Here is a 27,554-nt window from a genome sequence, read left to right on the forward strand (position 1 = left end):
GTTCGGTCGCCCATTCCAGCGAGCGCAACAACATACTTACCCGTCCCCAACATTCCACAACAAAACATTGTCCATTCACCTCAAACCCGCCTGGTACCGTGTCCTACAGCACAAAAACCTCCCCAGAACTGTAACCTTGATCTAAACTTGTGGAGTTTTCCTCAGAACAAACCCCCCAAACATAAACCAGGCAACAAATAATGCTACCGTCTTCAAAAATGTTCAACCTTACCTACCCCTAAGCACAGCTAACCCCGCTATCAGCCATCCCATCTCGCAAATGAGTGCACAACATAATCCAAATAGCAACCACGCAGCAACTTGTAGCATCCCTGTTAACCCCTTTAGTACAACTACTAACATCGCGCCACCTTTTGTCACGCCGGTTATACATCCAACATACGGGCATACTGCTCCAATACCATTGTGCTGGGATGGCCCACCGCATCCCACGCCTCCAACGCCAGCATCTGAAAATGCAAGCTTGATTAAGGCATTAACTGACGCCTTAACTAGCAAGAGGAATGACCCCCTACCCGAATGGAAGTTGTCCCAATACAATGGGGATCCCTTACAGTGGCACGAATGGTATGGTCAATTTAAAAGCGCAATTGATTCTCAGTCCCTAACTGATGATGTGAAATTGACATACCTTAAGACCCTCGTAACTGGTAAAGCTAAAACAGCTATAGCTGAGTTCGCTTACTGCGGCGCAATGTACAAAGACGCACTGAGGACCTTAGAACGTAAATTTGGCCAGCCACAGGCGGTCGTAAGTGCTCATTTGGACAAACTCAGCAGCTTTGCACCATTGAAGATGCACAATAGCGAGAACATCAATAACTATTCAGGGTGCATTTCAAATCTTGTTGGGGTATTTAAATCGCTCTCATACGATTCAGATTTAAAGAGTGCTGCGCTTCTCAACACCGCCGTACAGAAGCTTCCACCCAATATGAAGGAATCGTGGTCGCTTTTCACGGTCAAAAAGCATTGGGTGAAACCTACTCTTCTGGATTTCAACGACTGGTTAAAGGAGAAGGCCGAAGCGCACGATTTAATGAAGAATACCGCATTTAAAGCAAGGACTGAGGATACCAACAACTCAGTAACAAGATCAAAAGTTGCTTCAAAGGCATTTGCTGCAAATACGCAACACAAGAGTAACCTTAAGCCGCAACAGAGTTCTCCGTCAACATCAATCTCTAGTTGCACTGTATGCAAAGGGAGCCACCGGCTGTGGGAAAGCCGTGTCTTTCAGGAAAAGACCCCCACGCAGAGAGCCAAGGTCGTGGCTGAAGCAAAGCTCTGTTTCTCTTGTTTTCGTGATAAACACATGTTTAGGCAATGCCCAAGTCCGCGTAAGTGTAAGAAAGATGGTTGCAACAGCTCCCATAACACCTTACTTCACGGAGCGGAAAAGGTTTTTCCAGTTGAACCCTCTACAAGCAACATCAATACTTCGAAGTCGAACACAGGTACTAGTAGGCTGTCTACCGGTCAACAGCAACCAAGCAAAACAACCACTTTGTCTTCTGTGACGGATGTCAAAGGCCTCCTTCAGGTCACGGAACTGAAACTTAATAACTCTTCTGGTACTAGTACTACGGCGTTGGTATTATGCGATACCGCTTGCAGTAACTCTTGGGTGTCCGATAGTCCCGCAGCCAGAGTCGGTTTGCAGGGTACCGCATTAAAACTGACCGTCAAGGGTATAAACACAGAAGAACTCATCGACACAAAGGTGGTTCAATTGACTGTGACACCTCATAAAGATCATGACTTCGAAGCATTCACTGTGCGTCCCTATGTGAGGGAAACATTAAATGTAGGTTCCGACAGCATTGACGTTAAGTCCATGCAAGAAACTTACCCACATCTGGCCGTCCTAGATCCAGTAAAGTATAGCTATGGGAACATTGAGATGACACTTGGACATGAGGTCTACCATGCCATCCACCGGTTAGAGTACTTTGCAGCCGACGAAAAGTGCTCACTGTTCGCTGTTCGCTTGTCCATATGTTGGTTTTTAAGCGGCTCACTTCCGTCAAGTTCATGTTTAGTCTCAACGTGTTTCAAAGCCAATGTCGAACAGGATTATGAATTAGCTTGTCAGGTTAAGTCTTGGTATGAAATGGAATCGTACGGGGCGTACCAGCAGGTTGACCCACGATCCGCAGCGGATGCTCGCGCGCAGGAAATACTTGAAACAACAACTTTTCATAACGGCCAAAGATACGATGTCGGTATGCTATGGGCTGATGTCAACCTCCAGCTCCCGAATATCTACTTTTCGTCACTGGTACAGCTAAAGTCTCTCGAAAAGCGACTCTCGAAAGATACATTGAAAGAAAATTACGCTAAGACTGTCAGTGAGGACCTGGAAAAAGGTTACGTAATTCCAGTTCTCGATGCTCACATGGTCGAACAGCGGTCGGATAAAGAGTGGTACCTACCACATCATCCCGTAATCAACCCGAACAAACCGGGAAAGTGCGTAGGGTACTAAATGGTGCAGCAAAGTTCCACGGTAGTTCTTTGAACAAATCCTTGCTCACTGGCCCTGACCTGCTCCAAAACCTAATCCATGTACTACTTAGGTTCCGTCAACATCAATTCGCCGTGTCCGCAGATATCGAGGGCATGTTCCTCCAAGTGGGTGTCCCTGACTGTGACCAGCCATCGCTGCGTTTTTTGTGGCGTGAGGACCCCACAACAAATGTAGTGTATCAATACACGCGCGATATGTTCGGGGCTAAAGACTCGCTCACATGCGCTAACTATGCACTGCAACGCACGGCCCGAGACAATGTTAATCAGTACCCAGAAGCAACCAAAGCCGTCTTAGAAAAGTTCTACATGGACGATTACTTGGATTCGGTGGAGTCACCTGAGAGGGCTCTCAAAAGATCGAAGGAGTTGGTGCATCTTCTCCATCTAGGTGGGTTCAAGCTTACTAATTTTGTAAGCAATGTACCAAATCTGGCTGATCGAATTGATGGGTCACCTCAGTCTACCGAACCAAAAGTAATTGCTTCATCTAAGGAGGATTCATCGCACGTGCTTGGGTTGAAATGGGATCACAACAATGATACTCTAGTTGTGAGTCGGGGTACCTCCAGTACAGTAACTAAGTCTTTAACACAACGCTTGGTCTTGAGCCTAGTGTCTAAGGTATTCGATCCCATCGGCCTAGTGGCAACATTTACTGTCGGCGCCCGATTGTTACTAAATGACGTCTGGCGTGTCAGCGGGCAGCACTGGGATGAAGAATTACCAAACGACACCGTTGAAAAGTTCCTCGATGGGAGTGTAGAACTACCCAAGCTCGCCGAAATCACTATACAAAGGAGCTACTTTTCCGGAAACTTCGAACAACTGGAACTACTTATGTTTGGCGATAGTTCTCAAGAGGTCTTCAGCGCTTTGCATTTCTCCGAGCTCAAGTAAACACTTCTAGTGGGCCAAAAACAGAGCTTGCGTTTGTCCTGGGTAAAGCTCGCGTAGCACCTATGAAGGTGATGACAATTCCAAAGCTAGAGCTGCAAGCTGCCCTACTGGCTGCTCGGTTGAAACAAGATATCTGTCGAGCCCTTACTGTGTGTGTTAACAAAGTTTTTATTCGGACCGATAGCACTACTGTCTTGCAATGGCTTAACTCCACAAGCAAGAATCCAATATTTGTTGCAAACCGTGTATGCGAGATTTTAGAACACACTAGCGTTGACGAATGGAACCACGTTGCCTCAAGCGATAATCCGGCAGATGCCGGCACTCGTGGTATGTCCGCTGAGGTTTTGCAATCAAGTAGCTGGGTGAGAGGTCCAGACTTCCTAAGAACCAAGCAATTCCAGTTCGAACCAAGCACTGATGTAGTTAATAACATCAAACTTGGTATAGTATCTAAGGAAACTGACAAAACCAATACATCATTGGCCGCATCCGTAGCCAAGTCAACTAAGGAACCGCCCCCGCAACTAATTCCCTTTGATAAGTACAGCTCTTATCAAAAATTGCTGCGGATAACAGCATACGCACTTCGCCTGTTACCTTCCCACGAATATTACCGTAATGCCGATGGTAGCATCATAGACCCCTCGGAGCTTGACGAAGCCGAGCGTCATCTTCAGTATCTTGTCCAAGGAGAGTCATTCAATGCAGAGAGAAAAGATCTCCTCGAAAACAAGCCCGTAAAACGGAGTAGCCGCATTGCTCCATTTTCTCCTTTTATTGGGCCAAATCGTCTAATCCGATCGGCCGGCCGCATCAAACGGTTGGTCGAAGTTGACTTTGATGTAAAACATCCTATCCTTCTCGACGCAAGCCATGCCTTTGTAAAGTTGTTACTTAGGCACAACCACGTTAAACATCATCATCAAGGTATTGACTACCTGCGGGCTAAAGTACAAGAACGCTATACTGTCCTCAAATTACGATCCTCACTGCGTTCCATTAAATCCAACTGCGTTACGTGCAGAAAGTTCCGAGCTGCCACTATCCGACCAATCATGGCTGACCTCCCAGTGGAAAGACTCGCATACCAGTCTCCTCCCTTCACGAACACCGGGGTCGACTACTTCGGCCCGTTTTACGTTCCTGTACGTAGGACTACCGAGAAGAAGTGGGGTTTACTCTTCACATGCTTAACTACCCGTGCCGTTCATGTTGAAATCGTTCCATCCATGGACGCCAGCTCGTGTGTAATGGGAGTGGAGCGGTTCGTATCCCGTCGAGGTATACCTGCCATTATTTGGTCAGACAATAGCACTAACTTTGTTGGCGCGGAAAAAGAACTACGCGAGAACATCGAAAAGTGGAATACTATCTATATTGCAGCGGAACTTGCCCATAAAGGCATTAAGTAGAGGTTCAACCCGCCCAGTGCGCCACACCAAGGTGGCATCTGGGAGAGGCTGGTACGTAGTTTTAAGAGAATTTTTTACACCATCCTGGGTACACGTCGCCTCACTGACAAAGTTTTGAACACTACTTTTTGTCTGGTCGAACACGCACTTCTTTCACGTCCGTTAACGCCCGTAAGCGCCGACCCGTCCGACCTAGGCGCATTAACACCTAATCATTTTCTTTTCGGTAACCAAGCACGTAGTCTCCCTTCAATCATTGGCGTAGATGAGTTTGATCACCGTAAGCGTTATGCCCGCGCGCAGTCTTACGCTAACGCTATTTGGTCTCGTTGGATCAAAGAGTACGTACCGGCGCTGAACCGACGTTCCAAGTGGCAGATGCCTTCCGAGCATCACCTTAAGACCGGTGATTTGGTTTGGGTAGTTGAAGAGACCAACCCAAGGGGTTACTACCCCACTGCTTGGATCACTGAACTCCGTTACGGTTCCGACAGCATCGCACGCTCCGCCGTATTGCGCACGTCCTCCGGATCGCTCGTTCGCCCGCTTGTGAAATTAGTACCCTTTCTCCCAGCATCTTCTTGTGGGCCGGAGGATGTTAGTAACAAAATAAATCTAAGCGAGAAATATAACAAAATGCGTCATTTTTCTTAGCCAATCAAATCGAGTATTTAAATACGCATGGAAATCGTTCCAATTTACGTACAAAGCTCGGAAAAAGTGCAAATAACATAATTTCAAGTAAATCTAATCATAAGACCTATCAAATAAGACATGATTCGGCTCATTAATTTTTGGGTTTTTGGATGCATTGGTACAAAATGGTGACTGGCATTGAAATGATTCGTTATGAGACAAAATACCGGCCAAATGAGCATCAAAAATTTTCGTCTAAAAAACCACTTGTTATGATCGCCGTAATCTTAATACGTTGCTATATACGAACTATACTTAATACGTTGATTTGTCTATTTATACGTTGCTTTATATCGATTTGAACGATGAATTGAACTGTGTCCGAAAGAGTGTTTTACACCTTTACAGTTCAACCAGATTATCAGAACTGATGACTTATGACTTACCTACAAATCCAAGACTGCCAAAATCTTCGGACACGGTTCTGTGTTTATATCCTCTATTTACAGTTAGTTAGCAAAAGGGCATCTTCTCATGTATAATGTACCACTCTCACGTTGTTCGCGTCAATTCTATAAATACAACAAAGAAAAATGTGAAAAATCATCCGACAATTTTTAGAGGTCAGAAACATCTGCACGAAAGGTAGAGCTTTTCTATTAAGATTATTTTTCCAAACGATATATGTTTACAGAGGGGATCGAGTAATGATATTGTTAGGAAGCCATCAAACGTATAAAAATCTCAGACTTTAAAGTTCCCGGCAAACCCTCCAATTTTGGGCAAAGTTCAGATTATAAAACTTATTATTCTATTATTCTATTTCGCGCTTACTAAACCCTCAACGCCGATTTTAAGATGTTCTTATTGAGAGCAATTAAGAAAATTTAACCAATAACTTTGGAATTTAACTTAGAGTGCAATGACCGAGGGGTGAATATTAAAATGGTCACCTATAAAAATCACAGCTCAATAATTTTACCATTTTATTGAATTCACGCAAAACTGTCTTAGGCTTTCAATGCTTGAATAAATCAGAGCAATTACCAGAATAAGAATCACAACGTTTAGCCGGCAAGAACAATTTTATACAATTGGAATCATTTAAACTCCACTAAGCAAGCAAACAACAAAACATCAATTCAGTTGCAACTCGAAAATTTAATTCAAAGAGTGATCTTCTTAATTGTGGCTTGAAATTGATAAAAGCGCCAAAGGTAAAAAGATCATGCTACCACCTCTAACCACGGTGAAAAATTTCCTCATTTAACGGGAACACATTCATAACTCCTCTATTTGGACAACGGCCAACAACGTTACATTTATCGGAAAAACTTTTTGTTGTTCAAGTTTTTGCTAAATTTTGTTTTCATTGTCAAAAAACTTGCTACGAAATATTTTCAATCTAAAGTTGAGAACATAAATTTCCCATGTTTTTGTTTACATTCGCCCTAAGAGAAGCAATTTCTCGCTTTCACTTCTCCTTGTTCTCCCTTCATCATTTATGATCATAAAAAATTGAGGGCTATGCTTGCAGCCTCTCTGATTTTCTCTCCGTTCTTTATTTTTATACAGCGTTACACCGTCTGAGGCAAAAAAGAATTTCTTTCCCATTCTATTATTGGTGTTTTCCCCTTAAAAAACATTATTGTGGCTTGTGTAATTCTGTGCGTTCCAGGATCCTCATTAACGTTGATTGCTCTAAGAGCACAGTTCGAAAGTTCCTTTAAGTCCCGGCAGGATAGACAAAAACTTACCATTTCCCGCGTTTATATCATACTAAGTTTTCCGCAAAGTTAAGCGGGGAAAAGCAGCAAAGGTGTGATAGTTTTCTGCTAAATTTCTACTGGAAACTAACAGAAATTGGAATTGAAAATAATAATTAAAAATTATATTTACCAAAGTTTTTCTATCAGCAAGAATAAGAGGAACTTGAACCCCGCTGAGGAAATTTTAGTTATTTATCAAATTGATAGTCCTTAGGTTTAAGTTCATAACATCAATTGTCATAAAATTTTATCAAAGATTTATATTATTTATACATGATTTAAGCTTTGTTATTTAAAAAAAGTTAGATGTTTCTGAAGCCCATCGTGGCCTCTGGCAATTAAATTTTCCTTTGAAAAGACTTGAAGATGTAGATAAAGAAGCAAACAGAATTGATACTTGACGATGAAAAGTAATAATTACATAGAAAACAAATTTCTCAATTAACGGTTCAGTCTGCTATTACAATAATTTTCATTCAACATTTTGAAAAGTTTTTTTTTCTGACAAAAAGTAACACCGTATGGAATACAGAGCTTCAATTTGGCCCTTCAATGTATCGCGAATATGGAACAAGACTTGACTTTTATTCCTAAAGTGATGGACTATCTCAGTGACAAAGTATGAATTTGTCACGTACAAGCGAAAAATATGTTATTAGGATAAGTCGCAGCTAAGTGTACTAATAAGAGTTAGAAATTACATGGTACTTACCACCAGAAAACTTAGTATAACGATATTCAAAATCACAATTAGATAGCAAATTGTCAATAGTTTCTGGGCAAAAATTTATGCACTGGTGTGGGGACGTAACTTTTTCAATGTCATTTTGTATGAGGAATAATAAATTCAAAGTATTCAATAGAATAATAAATTTTAAAAATAGTTTATTAGAGGTTGTTGAAAATAACTATATGTTGATCGATCTAAATGTCCCGACATTTTGAGTACCCAAATTGAACAAATCGAACGTTTTGGAAAAAATATGCTTGTTTTGTTGTTTTGTTCTACTGTTGTTCTTCATTTTCAGAGTAATTTTGAGGAAAAACAAGTATTCCTACACTCCACTGTCAATACTATTTGACCAGGCAGTTTTTTTCACAAAATCATTTGTATTAAATAGTCTTTTAATAAGTTGCTGACCGTAGAAGTTTCAGGTAACTTGAATGAAAAAGAAACGGTCTTTCTTATATAGACGCACTGACTTTACCATCGTTTCTATTTTCATCTTATTTTTCTATCATATCATGTATCAATTGAAACTCGGTTCAAATGAACGAAGGTCTCATAATGTGGAGCAGAATAATCATTGTTATCCTCAGAAGTGTTAGAACCTTCAAGTTTATAGCTCTGAGCAGCTTAGGGGGCTGGGGATGAGAGGGGCTGTATGATCAACAGAGTTTTTTAATTAAATTTTGATCAACTGATGTTTTGATGGAAACAATTGGTAAGCTGCATCAAAAGAGAGCCCCTGGTGAAGGATTGCAACGTTTAAATCAAGAAATTTTTGATTTTCAATTTTTTTTTGAAGAGTATCACTGAAATAATTGGTAACATTTCAAATCAATATTTCTTTCCTTTTTTGGGGTATTATTGTCCACAGCTGTTGATTTCCAAAAAAAAATGTTTCTAAAAATAGTCAAGAAAATTGTATTTTTTGTTATCTGTTAGTCATAGTTGATAATCACCTTCGTTTGACAATTTTTTGTAAAAATATTTTGACGCTAAATTGAGTAAGTTCAGCCGTTTAATCCCAATTTGTAGCAAAAAAAACTTTTTGAAATACTATCAAGTATTTACTGAAGAAAAAACAAGAAAATAATGGGCTTCCCATTTACTGTTGAGTTCGCAAAAAAATCAATATTCGTAGGTTAATATGTTGAATTAAATAAATATAAATAGCCAAAATTATCTCATTAAAGAGGAAAGAATTGCTTAACAAGGAAATTATCAAGGCAACACATATCTTCATTACTTACATAAATAACATGGAAAGTCTTTACGAGTGGGTTTGGGCGACCTCAGAAAACAGCAGCTCAATTTCATCAACATCAACTAGCACTCAAACATCATTTTGGCACCGTTTCACCACTCAACATCCCGTTCCCGATGTCCTGCGACACGACAATGATTCCTTTGTATATAGAGACAAAACTACCCAAGACTTCTTGCCTCTCGTTAAAACAAAGCTGTACTCGGAGGCGTTTCTGGTAAGTTTGCCTAAAATTTTGCAAATGACCGATGTTGAAACTTAAGATAGACATGCAAGTGATGTTTCACAGAAAATGAAGCCTGTTATAGCTATGTTTCTCCAAAACTATTGTTCATTTTCGATGCACTTGCATTGCTTTTCAGAATATTTTCCATGTCGTTCTAATGAATTCATGGGGTCCGAAATAATTGTTGATAATATAATCTGTCTGCCAAAATCTTTAAATATTTGAATGTTGCATTTAAAATGTCCAGATTACATGAAAGCTCAACCTGCTTTAAAAGTCATCCGTGAAGAATTCAAATGTTCTGGAGTTTCAATTGACAGATACTTCATAAATTTTGTAAAAATTACTGCAATTTGTAAAAATTAGAGATCATAAGTTCAATCATGAAACAATTGTCAAAGTTGTTGAAACGGTAAATTGCTCCCCAAAAACTATCGTAGATGTTCACCAGTATTATCAAAATGTTTTAACAATAAAGCTGCGCAAAAGGTATTATCTAACTCAGCTCAGTAATTTGAGATTTCGACCACAAGTTGTTCAACGACTCATCCATGTGTTCAGACACCGTAATTAATCGTGTCTATTCATTCGTTTTAAATCAGAGCAAAGCTGTTTTGACACGCACTTGACCTTTTTTAAACAATTTTAAAACAACGTTACGATTAGATTTCCCGGATAAGATTTTACGGTGATAATTTTTAACTGTAAGTAGTAACGAAGAACCGATATGGGCTCTTTTCAAATTCTTAAGCAGACTATAAAGTGGGCTCCTTATTTTTCTGCGCGAAGTAGATCGACGTACCTAACTCCAAGAGAGTAACCGGCTCCATCTGGTAAGGAAAACAACAAAGGAGAACTTCAATTAATAACGGCATTCAAAACGATGCCGAAACATGGATTTATAACATTTGTTCAGAGACTGAATATGGCTAGAAAGATAGCTACTTTATTTAAATTGGAATACGAACTTCTAAGTGTCTCATTAGACAGAGAATTTGCAGAATAGATTTCTGATTGGTACATCCATCTGAATGAAGAAAACTTACATAAATTTTGGCAGCTTGAAATCTTTCTTGTTCTTTCCAGATTCTAGAGTGAGCTTGAATGGAGTCGGCAATGGGTCAATATTGAGCTGTTTGTCTTGATTAATTTCAGCGAATATGTCATGCGCCAGTTATAGAGCTGTTTCACCAGTAAGGTCCTCTGGTCTCCAGTTCTCTCACTGTCCGGGTCGAGGTGTCATCGCCATTCAACGCAAAGTTCTGTACGATAAGCGGTGAATGCGGTGAAATTACATAAATCAGGCGGTGAATGCGCTGAAAAACAAACTTTATCGCCTGGTAGCAGAGAAATTATATAATTTCGCCTCCGATTTTAGCGGTAAATTTACATAAGCTCAGCGCTCTGAAAAAACTATCCAAATTATTCGAGATAAGCGGTGATTGCGATGAAATTACTTCACCGCTTAATAAATTCACCGCTTAACTTAGTAGCGAACTTAAATAAACGTCTTAAGAGTAGGAGATTTTAAATTCACTGATTAGAGTGGTGTCTTGTTATGGACGTCTTGCACCATTGAAGATATCTCATCATCTTTATTGTTCCGACCCACTTGTGGGGGAGGAACTATATTTTCAAACATTTTTGTTTGTTCAGTCAATTTTGGCCCATCGATATATTCATCGCAGAGGGTTGAGACTTGTATCATTAGAAAACCCGTCCAGTGTTGAATACCGAATTAAAAATGTTTTTTGGTTTTTTATTGGGATTCATCGAGGTTTAAAGTTTTGGGAAAAGTAAAGTAAATGCCGATGTTTTTATTCACATTTTCCGTAATTTTCGACTGTTGTTGGTTTTATATTTGTATATTTAAGGATTTGTATATTTGTGTTGTATATTTAAGGATGGAGAAGGCTCGCCAATTTGTTTTTTCCGAGTTCTTTAGTTAAAATTTTTGCTAATTTTTTTGAACTTGAAACTAAGAATTTTCATAAAAATTTTGTGAACTTTTGCTTATTTGAGGTAGTCATGTATTCCTTTTTCAACTATTCATATTAAAATATAGTCAACTGGTATTAACAGAATGCGCAAAATGACGCATTTTAACGCTTTCTGTGAATAGCCAATAGTTTTAATCACTGCGAAGCCATTCTCTCACAAATCTTAATGGATTTGTGTCTTTGGCTGTAATTGTGGTTTTTTGTTTTCGTACGTCTAATTCTTGCCAATCAAGCAAAAATTGCTTTCGTAGATGTATTAATGAATCTATCGACTGGTTTGGGATTAGAGCTAACGTATTTAATGACTTTCAATTAATTTCCTTTTAGAAAAATAATTTTGGACTTTTGCGTAATTTCCAGTATTTTGGGTGGCAATTTGTTCCCTTATCTTGTTAAAACTAGCTCCAATTGCCGTTAAAATAATGTGCAAAATAATTTACTAAAAGATTTCTGTGAATTGCCTATAGTTGTAATGGCTGCGAATCCTCCCATCCTCCCATTATTACGATTTTTTTCTTTTGCCCCTAATTGTTGTTCTTTTTGTTGTCGTTCGACATTTTTTTTGCCAATCAAAGGATTTCACTGCTACCACGAATATTAAATTAAATTTTGGTCCCAATTCCAGTTTATAGCTAAGGTTTTTAAAGACTTTCAATTAATTTTTTTAAAGAATAAAATGGGAATAACCAAAATAATTTCTTTTAAAAAATTTTTGAAAGTCTTCAAAACAGTTAGCTATAAACTGAAATCAGGCACTAAATTCAATTAGTTATCCGTGGAGGCAATAAAGGCTTTTGACTTTCATGAATATGCTAAACGACAACACACACAAATAAAAAAACCTAATAACTTTTGGGAGAGCACGGATGCGCAGCCGTTAAAACTATAGGCTAATCACTGAAATCTTGTTTTCTTTTAAAGGACTGCATGATTGTTGACAGAGCTTTCCAACTTTTGTCTCTCTAAACAATATTTTTGCTGTTGGTTATATTTTGACAGATCTCTGTAGAGCTTAGAAAGGTGTTTCATAAGAATTTTTTGGGTTTTTGGTGCTGGTCAATATTTTTGGTTCTTTTTGTTGTCTTTTCCAGAAAAGTTTTTTATCTAGAAGACCAAAATAAAATCAAGAAACCCAAGCAATTTATTCAATCCTTTTTTGTCATTTTAAAGTTTTTAATTGTTTTTACTGTATAGATATTAAGGCTTCAACACCGTGGCTTCGATAAATTGTTTGTGAAATTTTGATTTCTGTCCGTATTTGCCGTATATAGTTTGCCAATAGTTTTCTAGTTGTTTGACAGTACAGTTGGCTGCTAGTTGATTTAAGTTTATGATCATGAGCTGGAGCAAGATATGTTCTTTGTTTATTACCAGTTTGAATTTTAGATGTAAATTGATGGCAACAAAAATTTGGCAACAAAAATTTGTTTGCTCTAAATCTCTGTCCATATCCCACAATTGCTTATAAATTGAAATACTAGTTTGGTTGATTTTAAGATGAAACAACTAAAAGCCATTCTTCAATTTTGCGGCGTATATTGATAATTACAGCTCGATACCAATTATGTTTACCATTGTGTTTTATATTTTTTAATTTATGATTTCTTCGTGAATCGCCTGATGCACCGTTACCATTGGTAAACGGGATATCTAGACTGGATCAATTGAGAGTTAAATTTTCGCTGGTGAATATTTTTTGGGGTTTTCATGTGGTAATGTTAACCCCCTTTTCATATTGATCAAAGATACTTTGTACTGTGTAGAATAGTCAATGTTAATCTTCATTTCGCCTCGAAACAGGTTTGGTAATTGCTTCAAATTCACGTGATAAGTTCTCACACAAAAATGTATAGAATACGTTTAGTGTACGTGCTTGTATTGTGTTGATGACCAGCGCATTGTTTTGATCAACATCTGTCGATATTTGATATTTCCTCCGAACTAAAGCCTAATTTGCGTAAATATCCGATATCAAACAAGTGGCAGTGATCATTTAGAGCCAAAGTGCTTTTGCTTCGATAGCATGGTTTGTGGTGAATCATGCAGCTTAATCATGGTTCTTAACAATACAAACTGTTAGAAATTGAACTTAACTTGAACGTGATGTCTGTTGACTACAGAGTGTAATAGAGGGTGAATGGCATGACAAAGACAATTCAAATAGTTCCTCTGAAAGATTTTTCTTGCTTTTCTTAATAGGCTATGAAATCCAGCCGCTGCTGGTCGGCTTATAGAAAAATTTTCTGTAGCGAACTGTATTAAAATAGACTTTATTATGCGTTTTACGAGAGATGCAGTCTACTAGGCCTTTTTTTGCTGCAGCAAATTGTTCTATGTTAATAATATATGACAACAATCTGTCTACCTATCTGGAAAAGCGGCCATTGTATGATTTATCTGATTGACGTTCTTTTAAAGTCGATATTCAGTTAGAACCGTAATTTGTTTGCTTTAAAGGTTATATTTCAAGATATCTATGGACCAAACAAATCCTAGTAATTCTAGTTTGTTGATACTGTATCCTGTTCAGTTGGATTCAGAAAACGCGAAGCATACGCAATGAGTTGAGTTTCTCACTTTGTTCTAAGGCAGCACCTAATCCTGATCGTGATGCATTACACTTTACAAGTAAATCAAAAATTGGATTTTAATGACTTTCTTCTGTATTTTGGGCTTTTTTGTTTTGATTCGTTAAAATGATTTTCGTGGGGTGTTTTTGTCCAATTAAATTTAGCTGTTTTCTTTGACGGTGGTGGAAGTGAATGACATAGTTGAGCTGAATTTGGTAAAATTTTTCCAATATAATGAACTGATCCTAAGAAAGATCTGAATTTTTTGAGCGTTTTCGGCAGTATTTTGCTTACACTGTTGCAGTTTTTGATCCAAGAGGTGATATTTTTATTTGAGAAAAATTGTGACCAAACCATTCTATTTCTTTTTTTAGCAAAGTGTTAATTTTCCAGGTCGATGCGCATTTTATCTTCATCTAATAGCTCCAGGCAACTGTATACGTATTGCAAGTGTTCGTTGAATAAACCAGTGTTTATTATTATGTTAACGTCCAACAAACAAAATGTATCTTTTAGACTAACAATGTGATCAATAGCTTTCTGAAATTATGCCGAAAAATCTATTAGGCCAACTGTTATGAAACAATGTGCTTTTTTGGAATTCTGCAAATGATGTTGAAACTACAATGTTTAGTTGTTTTAGAATGACGTTTTTGTTGGCTATAAATCTTTAATTGTAAAATATGCAGTTTTGTCCGTTTTGAGTATTCATTATCTTTTAGGATATGGAATTAACTAACATTTAAACTTTTGGTATTCTATATTTGGTTTTGTGGATTGGTCTGCTGAGACTTTGCAAGCTTAGAGCAATCTATATCGAATGCTCTTTTTGACTATTATTTCTATTTGTGAGATGAAGTTTTTGTCGACAAAACTTGATGGTTTTTCAATGTGCCCCTTTTTTGGGATCCCATAATTTCTTTCTTCACTTTATTTTGGAGGTAGAGTTTTGCTGTAAAATTTCCAGGACATTTAGACATGACTAATTGCATATATATCAATTTTATTCTGGAAACAAAACCTGGATCTTGCAAATTGATTGGCTGTTTAATTGGGTAAGGCGTTCATGTGTGACACGATAAACTGAATAACCGGTTACATTTTGTTTAACTGTTTCAAAGCCCCGTTATTTGAAGAGGTCTCTGCCCACAACGTTCTTGTGTCCATTGTCAACCATTGTCAGCATTGCTTTTTTGTGAACCAATAGTTGAACTCAATAAATGTTGCCATTCTGCCAATCACTTTAATTGGCTAATTAGAAAATAATTTGAGCTGTTTATTATCCTGTTTCATTATCCATTCTGCCGGAGGTGTTTTCTCTAGAATGCCATTTGCTATGTTCTTGTTGCAGATACTGCATACGGTTCCTGAATCAATCATTGTTGTACACATAACTTTTCCTGACTATTTAATGGTTCCTCTTTGTTTGCTGTTTTGTTTGAGATTGACACTACATAGTCGTGATCTGTTTTTTTGTGATATATCATACACCTGATATTGTTGGTAGCTAGTTGTGTAATCGACTGTTTTCTCCTCTTCATCTTCATTTGTGTAATTCGAAGACTGTTTTCGAGATGAGGTTGCTTTTGAGGTTGTCCTTTTTGGTTTCACATTACCGCTGTTATTGCAATTCTTTCCAATTGCGGGAAAATTTGATTGATGTGGATTATTCGAATCTGGTTGAAAATTGCGACCATAGTTGTTAAGTCAGTTTTATACAGAGCTACCGGCGTCCTTATTTGCATTTCATCTTTGTTTATTGCAATTGTTGACTGGGTGTCAGTTGGGGGAGTTACTGACCAAGTTAACTGTTTGATTGTAGGAACAACTGTGGTTGATGCTTTGCCGCCCGTTTTCTTTTAATAGTCCATGAAAAACTTCCACTGACGTACTTTTTTTTGTTTGGAAGAGAAGAAGTCATAGCGACTGCATGTATTTTCCCTTACAAACGATTTCTCCGTTGCCATGTCCTTCATTTTTGTTTTCAGTTTAAAGATGCGGGTGTTTGCTATTCAAAATACGACGTCCTTCAGTCCCAATAAAAAGATAGAGCAGAGATACAGTTTCCGGGTCGCATATGTCCTAGGGTTCTTTGCCATAAAATGTACCATTTTTATCTGCTCTTTACAGCGGTCATGTTACTTTGATTTGAGCAATCCTTGTTAGCCTCTATCTCTGAAGTTTGGTTGTGGCCTCTCATTTTTACTTCGTATATGGGTTTGTCTGGGTAGGTTTTTGTTGTGGAGCTCTTTCATCAGTTCTTCTAGATGAATGTTTTCTGTTAGTAAGAGTGCGATTTTCCACTGAGTGTTGCAGTCTTCTCAAGTAGAGGTCTCTCCCAAAATGCAACAATGTGTAGTGGCTACTTCCAGGAGTCGTTTGTGGACTGCGCCACGTGGTGATGTTTGTTTTTTTAGAGTTTAATTTTTGTTTGTATGTGGAGTTCGTTCCGAGACTTCACTTTACAAATTCAATCAAAATTTACATTTTTTTTTTCAAATTATGATTTCGCGGTGCATTTGGCCAATGAGAAATTTGCTATGGCAAGTAGAGTTCAGTTTCTTGTTTTGATGACAAACTGAATTTGATGAAAATGAATTACAGAATGAAGTGAAAATTGAAATGAAACATAAATTTTCAACTGATCATATTTTGATCAGGCTAATGTTTGAACAGAAATTGGTTTATCAAATGAACGGAAAATTAAAGCGGCAAAATCAAGATTACAAATAATAAACAAATGAGTCACCTGTCTGGGGCGGAAACAAATTTGAACCTAAAATAACTAGCATGATATCCTACCAAATATGGATGACATGAACTAAATATTTTCACGAAAATGCCAGATCCTTATTCTGAAAAACTTTTGTACATATAGCCAGAACCTGTAGAGCATCAAATATTTTTTTTGTTCTATTGAGATCAACGCTGTAATGACAATTTTCAATTTATCACTGTAGCCGACAGATATCAAACTTAAACGCATATTTCTATTACAGATAACAACAGCAAAACATACATTAAGTTTTTCCGTCGAATCAAAAGGGGTAAAATTTAACTTAGGAAGTTTTGCACAACGGGCAATTTCGGCAGCTATAAATTGATGTGAACATCCTACAAAAAATTGGTGCAGTTATCAACACCTAGCTTGCATACATGGTGTGTTGCACCAGTCTTATAGCCATGAAAATAAGTAATCTCTCTAGATGGGAGCAAAACATTGCTTTTTTGGGTGCCTAAATTTTGTTCTACAAGTTGGTCGCCTAAGCGGCATAAACCTGAAACAGATTTGCTGTAGAGTTTTCTAATTTGGTCGTTTGAAGGCGTCCAGTGCAGTGTAAATTGTGTTTTGTAACTCGAAGCACACTTAAACTTGTTATCTTACGATTTGTGGGAACAGGAAGGACTTAAGTGTAGATTTGAAGACTGACCAGCTTAATGAAAATATCAGGCTTTACTCGAAAACTGCGAAGCAGTTAGATATTCAAGTCAGACTCTAGCAGTGACCTTATCAGAGTCATGTAAACATTGGTTAAGCTTGATACCTGGGTTGAATTTTTCCGCCCAAAATGATGTAAGAGTGGGGCTGCAATGGGAGGATCTTTTAGGAAAATGCAGCTCAAAACTCTTACGTCTTTTTGGGCTGCATTGGGCTTCCAAGGGGGGTAAAATGCTGTAAGAGTGAGGGGATAAAAGACAAATTAACCCCCCACTCTTACATCTTTTTTGGTCTGCCAAGGGGGGGGGGGGTAAAACGATGTAAGAGTTCGGGGGTAATTTGTCTTTTACCCCTTCACTCTTACACCTTTTTACCCCCCTTGGCAGACCAAAAAAGCTGTAAGAGTGTGGCGTTAATTTGTCTTTTACCCCCTCACTCTTACATCATTTTACCCCCCTTGGCAGCCCAACTCTTACATCATTTTACCCCCCCCCCCCCTGGCAGCCCAACTCTTACATCATTTTACCCCCTCAATCTTACATTTTTTAGTCCCCATACCTGAAGACTGCCAGTCCTGAACCCACAACCTCTGTACCCTCAGCTGCGTTGCCTTATCCTCCAGACCATTAAAGCTTGTCCAACTCTTGACGGTCTATATATAAGAATAAAACTTGTTAGAATTGCCCCATCGCAACAAATTACCCCCTCACTCTTACATCGTTTTACCCCTTCAGAACAAATTACCCCCTCACTCTTGAACCATTTTACCCCCATTGGCAGCCCGAATCTAACATCATTTTACCCCTCTGAACAAATTACCCCCTCACTCTTATGACATTTTACCCCCCTTGGCAGCCCAACTCTTACATCACTAAACTCTCTCTGAACAAATTACCCCCTCACTCTTACACCATTTTACCCCCCTTGGCAGCCCAACTCTTACATCATTTTACCCCCACTGGACAAATTACCCCCTCACTCTTACACCATTTTACCCCCCTTGGCAGCCCGACTCTCGCATCATTTTAACCCCTCTGAACAAACTACCCCCTCACACTTACACCATTTTACCCCCCTTGGCAGCCCAACTCTTACATCACTAAACCCCCTCTGAAAAAATTACCCCTCAGTCTTACACCATTTTACCCCCCTTGGCAGCCGAACTCTTACATCATTTTACCCCCTCTGGACAAATTACGCCCTCACTCTTACACCATTTTACCCCCCTTTGCAGCCCGACTCTTACATCATTTTACCCCTCTGAACAAATTACCCCCTCATTCTTACACCACTTTATCCCCCTTGGCAGCCCAACTATTACATCATTTTACCCCCTCTGAACAAATTACCCCCTCACTCTTACAACATTTTCCCCTCCCTTGGCAGCCCGACTCTTACATCATTTTATCCCCTCTGAACAAATTACCCCCTCACTCTTACAACAATTTACCTCCCTTGGCAGCCCAACTATTATATCATTTTACCCTCTCTGGATAAATTACCCCCTCACTCTTACATCATTTTACCCCCCTTGGCAGCCCAACTCTTACATCACTAAAACCCCTCTGAACAAATTACCCCCTCATTCTTACAACATTTTACCCCCTTGGCAGCCCAATTCTTACATCACTAAAACCCCTCTGAACAAATTACCCCCTCACTCTTACACCATTTTAACCCCCTTGGCTGCCGAACTCTTACATCATTTAACCCCCTCTAGACAAAATAACCCCTCACTCTTACACCATTTTACCCCTCTTGGCAGCCCGACTCTTTCATCATTTTACCCCCTCTGAACAAATTACCCCCTCACTCTTACACCATTTTACCCCCCCTTGACAGCCCAACTCTTGCATCACTAAACACCCTCTGAACAAATTACCCCCTCACTCTTACACCCTTTTACCCCCCTTGTCAGCCCAACTCTTACATCATTTTACCCCCTCTGGAAAAATTACCCCCTCACTCTTACACCATTTTACCCCCCTTGGCTGCCCGACTCTTACATCATTTTATCCCCTCTGAACAAATTACCCCCTCACTCTTACAACAATTTATCTCCCTTGGCAGCCCAACTATTATATCATTTTACCCTCTCTGGATAAATTAACCCCTCACTCTTACACCATTTTACCCCCCTTGGCAGCCCAACTCTTACATCACTAAAACCCCTCTGAACAAATTACCCCCTCATTCTTACAACATTTTACCCCCTTGGCAGCCCAATTCTTACATCACTAAAACCCCTCTGAACAAATTACCCCCTCACTCTTACACCATTTTAACCCCCTTGGCAATCGAACTCTTACATCATTTAACCCCCTCTAGACAAAATAACCCCTCACTCATACACCATTTTACCCCTCTTGGCAGCCCGACTCTTTCATCATTTTACCCCCTCTGAACAAATTACCCCCTCACTCTTACACCATTTTACCCCCCTTGACAGCCCAACTCTTGCATCACTAAACACCCTCTGAACAAATTACCCCCTCACTCTTACACCATTTTACCCCCCTTGTCAGCCCAACTCTTACATCATTTTACCCCCTCTGGAAAAATTACCCCCTCACTCTTACACCATTTTACCCCCCTTGGCTGCCCGACTCTTAAATCATTTTATCCCCTCTGAACAAATTACCCCCTCACTCTTACAACAATTTACCTCCCTTGGCAGCCCAACTATTATATCATTTTACCCTCTCTGGATAAATTACCCCCTCACTCTTACACCATTTTACCCCCCTTGGCAGCCCAACTCTTACATCACTAAAACCCCTCTGAACAAATTACCCCCTCATTCTTACAACATTTTACCCCCTTGGCAGCCCAATTCTTACATCACTAAAACCCCTCTGAACAAATTACCCCCTCACTCTTACACCATTTTAACCCCCTTGGCAGCCGAACTCTTACATCATTTAACCCCCTCTAGACAAAATAACCCCTCACTCTTACACCATTTTACCCCTCTTGGCAGCCCGACTCTTTCATCATTTTACCCCCTCTGAACAAATTACCCCCTCACTCTTACACCATTTTACCCCCCTTGACAGCCCAACTCTTGCATCACTAAACACCCTCTGAACAAATTACCCCCTCACTCTTACACCATTTTACCCCCCTTGTCAGCCCAACTCTTACATCATTTTACCCCCTCTGGAAAAATTACCCCCTCACTCTTACACCATTTTACCCCCCTTGGCTGCCCGACTCTTGCATCATTTTAACACCTCTGAACAAACGACCCCCTCACTCTTACACTATTTTACCCCCCTTGACAGCCCAACTCTTGCATCACTAAACACCCTCTGAACAAATTACCCCCTCACTCTTACACCATTTTACCCCCCTTGTCAGCCCAACTCTTACATCATTTTACCCCCTCTGGAAAAATTACCCCCTCACTCTTACACCATTTTACCCCCCTTGGCTGCCCGACTCTTACATCATTTTATCCCCTCTGAACAAATTACCCCCTCACTCTTACAACAATTTATCTCCCTTGGCAGCCCAACTATTATATCATTTTACCCTCTCTGGATAAATTACCCCCTCACTCTTACACCATTTTACCCCCCTTGGCAGCCCAACTCTTACATCACTAAAACCCCTCTGAACAAATTACCCCCTCATTCTTACAACATTTTACCCCCTTGGCAGCCCAATTCTTACATCACTAAAACCCCTCTGAACAAATTACCCCCTCACTCTTACACCATTTTAACCCCCTTGGCAGCCGAACTCTTACATCATTTAACCCCCTCTAGACAAAATAACCCCTCACTCTTACACCATTTTACCCCTCTTGGCAGCCCGACTCTTTCATCATTTTACCCCCTCTGAACAAATTACCCCCTCACTCTTACACCATTTTACCCCCCTTGACAGCCCAACTCTTGCATCACTAAACACCCTCTGAACAAATTACCCCCTCACTCTTACACCATTTTACCCCCCTTGTCAGCCCAACTCTTACATCATTTTACCCCCTCTGGAAAAATTACCCCCTCACTCTTACACCATTTTACCCCCCTTGGCTGCCCGACTCTTACATCATTTTATCCCCTCTGAACAAATTACCCCCTCACTCTTACAACAATTTACCTCCGTTGGCAGCCCAACTATTATATCATTTTACCCTCTCTGGATAAATTACCCCCTCACTCTTACACCATTTTACCCCCCTTGGCAGCCCAACTCTTACATCACTAAAACCCCTCTGAACAAATTACCCCCTCATTCTTACAACATTTTACCCCCTTGGCAGCCCAATTCTTACATCACTAAAACCCCTCTGAACAAATTACCCCCTCACTCTTACACCATTTTAACCCCCTTGGCAGCCGAACTCTTACATCATTTAACCCCCTCTAGACAAAATAACCCCTCACTCTTACACCATTTTACCCCTCTTGGCAGCCCGACTCTTTCATCATTTTACCCCCTCTGAACAAATTACCCCCTCACTCTTACACCATTTTACCCCCCTTGACAGCCCAACTCTTGCATCACTAAACTCCCTCTGAACAAATTACCCCCTCATTCTTACAACATTTTACCCCCTTGGCAGCCCAATTCTTACATCACTAAAACCCCTCTGAACAAATTACCCCCTCACTCTTACACCATTTTAACCCCCTTGGCAGCCGAACTCTTACATCATTTAACCCCCTCTAGACAAAATAACCCCTCACTCTTACACCATTTTACCCCTCTTGTCAGCCCGACTCTTTCATCATTTTACCCCCTCTGAACAAATTACCCCCTCACTCTTACACCATTTTACCCCCCTTGTCAGCCCAACTCTTACATCATTTTACCCCCTCTGGAAAAATTACCCCCTCACTCTTACACCATTTTACCCCCCTTGGCTGCCCGACTCTTGCATCATTTTAACCCCTCTGAACAAACGACCCCCTCACTCTTACACTATTTTACCCCCCTTGGCAGCCAAACTCTTACATCAATTTACCCTCTCTGGATAAATTACCCCCTCACTCTTTCGCCATTTTACCCCTCTTGGCAGCCCAACTCTTAAACCACTAAACCCCCCTCTGAACAAATTACTCCTCACTCTTACACAATTTTACCCCCCTTGGCAGCCGAACCCTTACGTCATTTTAACCCCTCTGGACAAATTTCGCCCTCACTCTTACACCATTTTACTCCCTTGGCAGCCCGACTCTTACAACATTTTACCCCCTCTGAACAAATTACGCCTTCACTCTTACACCATTTTACACCCCTTGGCAGCCCAACTCTTACATCACTAAACCCTCTGTGAACAAATTACCCCCTCACTCTTACACCATTTTACACCCCTTGGCAGCCCAACTCTTACATCACTAAACCCCCTTTAAACAATTTACCCCCTCACTCTTACGCCATTTTACCCCCCTTGGCAGCCCAACTCTTACATCACTAAACCCCCCTCTGAAAAAATTACTCCCTCACACTTACACCATTTTATCCCCCTTGGCAGCCCGACTCTTACATCATTTTACCCCCTCTGAACAAATTACCCCTGCACTCTTACGCCATTTTACACCCCTTGGCAGCAAAACTCTTACATCACTAAACCCCCCTCTGAAAAAATTACTCCCTCACACTTACACCATTTTATCCCCCTTGGCAGCCCGACTCTTACATCATTTTACCCCCTCTGAACAAATTACCCCTGCACTCTTACACCATTTTACCCCCCTTGGCTGCCCGACTCTTGCATCATATTAGCCCCTCTGAACAAACTACCCCCTCACTCTTACAACAATTTGCCCCTCTTGGCAGCCGAACTCGTTACATCGTTTTACCCCCTCTGGACAAATTACCCCTCACTCTTACACCATTTTACCCCCTTGGCAGCCCAACTCTTACATCACTAAACCCCCCTCTGAACAAATTACTCACTCACTCTTACACCATTTTACCCCTCTTGGCAGCCGAACTCGTTACATCGTTTTACCCCCTCTGGACAAATTACCCCTCACTCTTACACCATTTTACCCCCTTGGCAGCCCAACTCTTACATCACTAAACCCCCCTCTGAACAAATTACTCACTCACTCTTACACCATTTTAACCCTCTTGGCAGCCGAACTCTTTACATCATTTTACCCCCTCTGGACAAATTTCCCCCTCACTCTTACACCATTTTACCCCCTTGGCAGCCGACTCTTACATCATTTTATCCCCTCTGAACAAATTACCCCTTAACTCTTACATTTTACACCCCTTGGCAGCCCAGCTCTTACATCACTAAACCCCCTCTGAAAAAATTACCCCCTCACTCTTACACCATTTTACCCCCCTTGGCAGACCAACTCTTACATCATTTTACCCCCTCTGAACAAATTACCCCTTCACTCTTACACCATTTTACACCCCTTGGCAGCCCAACTCTTACATCACTAAAACCCCTCTGAACAAATTACCCCCTCACTCTTACAACATTTTACCCCCCTTGGCAGCCTAACTCTTACATCATTTTACCCCCTCTGGACAAATTACCCCCTCACTCTAACACCATTTTACAATCCTTGGCAGCCCAACTCTTACATCACTAAACCCCCTCTGAACAAATTACCCCCTCACTCCTACACCATTTTACCCCCCTTGGCAGCCCACTCTTACATTATTTTACCTCCTCTGAACAAATTACCCCTTCACTCTTACACCATTTTACACCCCTTGGCAGCCCAACTCTTACATCACTAAACCCCATCTGAACAAATTACCCCCTCACTCCTACACCATTTTACCCCCCTTGGCAGCCCACTCTTACATCATTTTACCCCCTCTGAAAAAATTACCCCCTCACTCTTGCACCATTTTACCCCCCTTGGCAGACCAACTCTTACATCATTTTACCCCCTCTGAACAAATTACCCCTTCACTCTTACACCATTTTACACCCCTTGGCAGCCCAACTCTTACATCACTAAAACCCCTCTGAACAAATTACCCCCTCACTCTTACAACATTTTGCCCCCTTGGCTGCCCAACTCTAACATCATTTTACCCTCTCTGGATAAATTACCCCCTCACTCTTACGCCATTTTACACCCCTTGGCAGCCCAACTCTTACATCACTAAACCCCCCTCTGAACAAATTACTCACTCACTCTTACACCATTTTAACCCTCTTGGCAGCCGAACTCTTTACATCATTTTACCCCCTCTGGACAAATTTCCCCCTCACTCTTACACCATTTTACCCCCTTGGCAGCCGACTCTTACATCATTTTATCCCCTCTGAACAAATTACCCCTTAACTCTTACATTTTACACCCCTTGGCAGCCCAGCTCTTACATCACTAAACCCCCTCTGAAAAAATTACCCCCTCACTCTTACACCATTTTACCCCCCTTGGCAGACCAACTCTTACATCATTTTACCCCCTCTGAACAAATTACCCCTTCACTCTTACACCATTTTACACCCCTTGGCAGCCCAACTCTTACATCACTAAAACCCCTCTGAACAAATTACCCCCTCACTCTTACAACATTTTACCCCCCTTGGCAGCCTAACTCTTACATCATTTTACCCCCTCTGGACAAATTACCCCCTCACTCTAACACCATTTTACAATCCTTGGCAGCCCAACTCTTACATCACTAAACCCCCTCTGAACAAATTACCCCCTCACTCCTACACCATTTTACCCCCCTTGGCAGCCCACTCTTACATTATTTTACCTCCTCTGAACAAATTACCCCTTCACTCTTACACCATTTTACACCCCTTGGCAGCCCAACTCTTACATCACTAAACCCCATCTGAACAAATTACCCCCTCACTCCTACACCATTTTACCCCCCTTGGCAGCCCACTCTTACATCATTTTACCCCCTCTGAAAAAATTACCCCCTCACTCTTACACCATTTTACCCCCCTTGGCAGACCAACTCTTACATCATTTTACCCCCTCTGAACAAATTACCCCTTCACTCTTACACCATTTTACACCCCTTGGCAGCCCAACTCTTACATCACTAAAACCCCTCTGAACAAATTACCCCCTCACTCTTACAACATTTTACCCCCCTTGGTAGCCTAACTCTTACATCATTTTACACCCTCTGGACAAATTACCCCCTCACTCTAACACCATTTTACAATCCTTGGCAGCCCAACTCTTACATCACTAAACCCCCTCTGAAAAAATTACCCCCTCACTCCTACACCATTTTACCCCCCTTGGAAGCCCAACTCTTACATCATTTTACCCCCTCTGAACAAATTACCCCTTCACTCTTACACCATTTTACACCCCTTGGCAGCCCAACTCATACATCACTAAACCCCCTCTGAACAAATTACCCCCTCACTCTTACACCATTTTACACTCCTTGGCAGCCCAACTCTTACATCACTAAACCCCCTCTGAACAAATTACCCCCTCACTCCTACACCATTTTACCCCCCTTGGCAGCCCAACTCTTACATCATTTTCCCCACTCTGGACAAATTACCCCCTCACTCTGACACCATTTTACCCCCCTTGGCAGCTCGACTCTTGCATCATTTTACCCTCTAATGAACAAATTACCCCTTCACTCTTACACCAGTTTACACCCCTTGGCAGCCCAACTCTTACATCACTGAACGCCCTCTGAACAAATTACACCCTCACTCTTACACCATTTTACACTCCTTGGCAGCCCAACTCTTACATCACTAAACCCCCTCTGAACAAATTACCCCCTCACTCCTACACCATTTTACCCCCCTTGGCAGCCCAACTCTTACATCATTTTACCCCCTCTGGACAAATTACCCCCTCACTCTGACACCATTTTACCCCCCTTTGCAGCCCGACTCTTGCATCATTTTACCCCCTAATGAACAAATTACCCCCTCACTCTTACACCATTTTACACCCCTTGGCAGCCCAGCTCTTACATCACTAAACCCCCTCTGAACAAATTACTCCCTCACTCTTACACCATTTTACCCCCCTTGGCAGACCAACTCTTACATCATTTTACCCCCTCTGAACAAATTACCCCTTCACTCTTACACCATTTTACACCCCTTGGCAGCCCAACTCTTACAACATTTCACCCCCTCTGGACAAATTACCCCCTCACTCTGACACCATTTTACCCCCCTTTGCAGCCCGACTCTTGCATCATTTTACCCCCTAATGAACAAATTACCCCCTCACTCTTACACCATTTTACACCCCTTGGCAGCCCAGCTCTTACATCACTATAACCCCGCTGAACAAATTACCCCCTCACTATTAAAACATTTTTACCCCCTTGGCAGCCCAACTCTTACATCATTTTACCCCCTCTGGACAAATTACCCCCTCACTTTTACACCATTTTACCCCCCTTGGCAGCCCAACTCTTACAACATTTCACCCCCTCTGGACAAATTACCCCTTCACTCTGACACCATTTTACCCCCTTGGCAGCCCGACTCTTGCATAATTTTACCCCCTAATGAACAAATTACCCCCTCACTCTTACACCATTTTACACACCTTGGCAGCCCAGCTCTTACATCACTAAACCCCCTTTGAACAAATTACCCCCTCACTCTTACACCATTTTACACCCCTTGGCTGACCAACTCTTACATCATTTTACCACCTCTGAACAAATTATACCTTCACTCTTACAACATTTTACACCCCTTGGCAGCGCAACTCTTACATCACTAAAACCCCTCTGAACAAATTACCCCTCACTCTTACAACATTTTACCCCCCTTGGCAGCCCAACTCTTACAACACTTTACCCCCTCTGGACAAATTACCCCCTCATTCTGACACCATTTTACCCTCTTGGCAGCCCGACTCTTGCATCATTTTACCCCCTAATGAACAAACTACCCCCTCACTCTTACACCATTTTACACCCTTTGGCAGCCCAGCTCTTACATCATTTTACCCCCTCTGAAAAAATTACCCCCTCACTCTTACACCATTTTACCCCCCTTGGCAGACCAACTCTTACATCATTTTACCCCTTCTGAACAAATTACCCCTTCACTCTTACACCATTTTACACCCCTTGGCAGCCCAACTCTTACATCACTAAAA

The sequence above is a fragment of the Convolutriloba macropyga genome, chromosome 4 (genome assembly GCF_964194025.1).
Source record: "Convolutriloba macropyga chromosome 4, txConMacr16.3, whole genome shotgun sequence".
Lineage (NCBI taxonomy): Eukaryota > Metazoa > Xenacoelomorpha > Acoela > Convolutidae > Convolutriloba > Convolutriloba macropyga.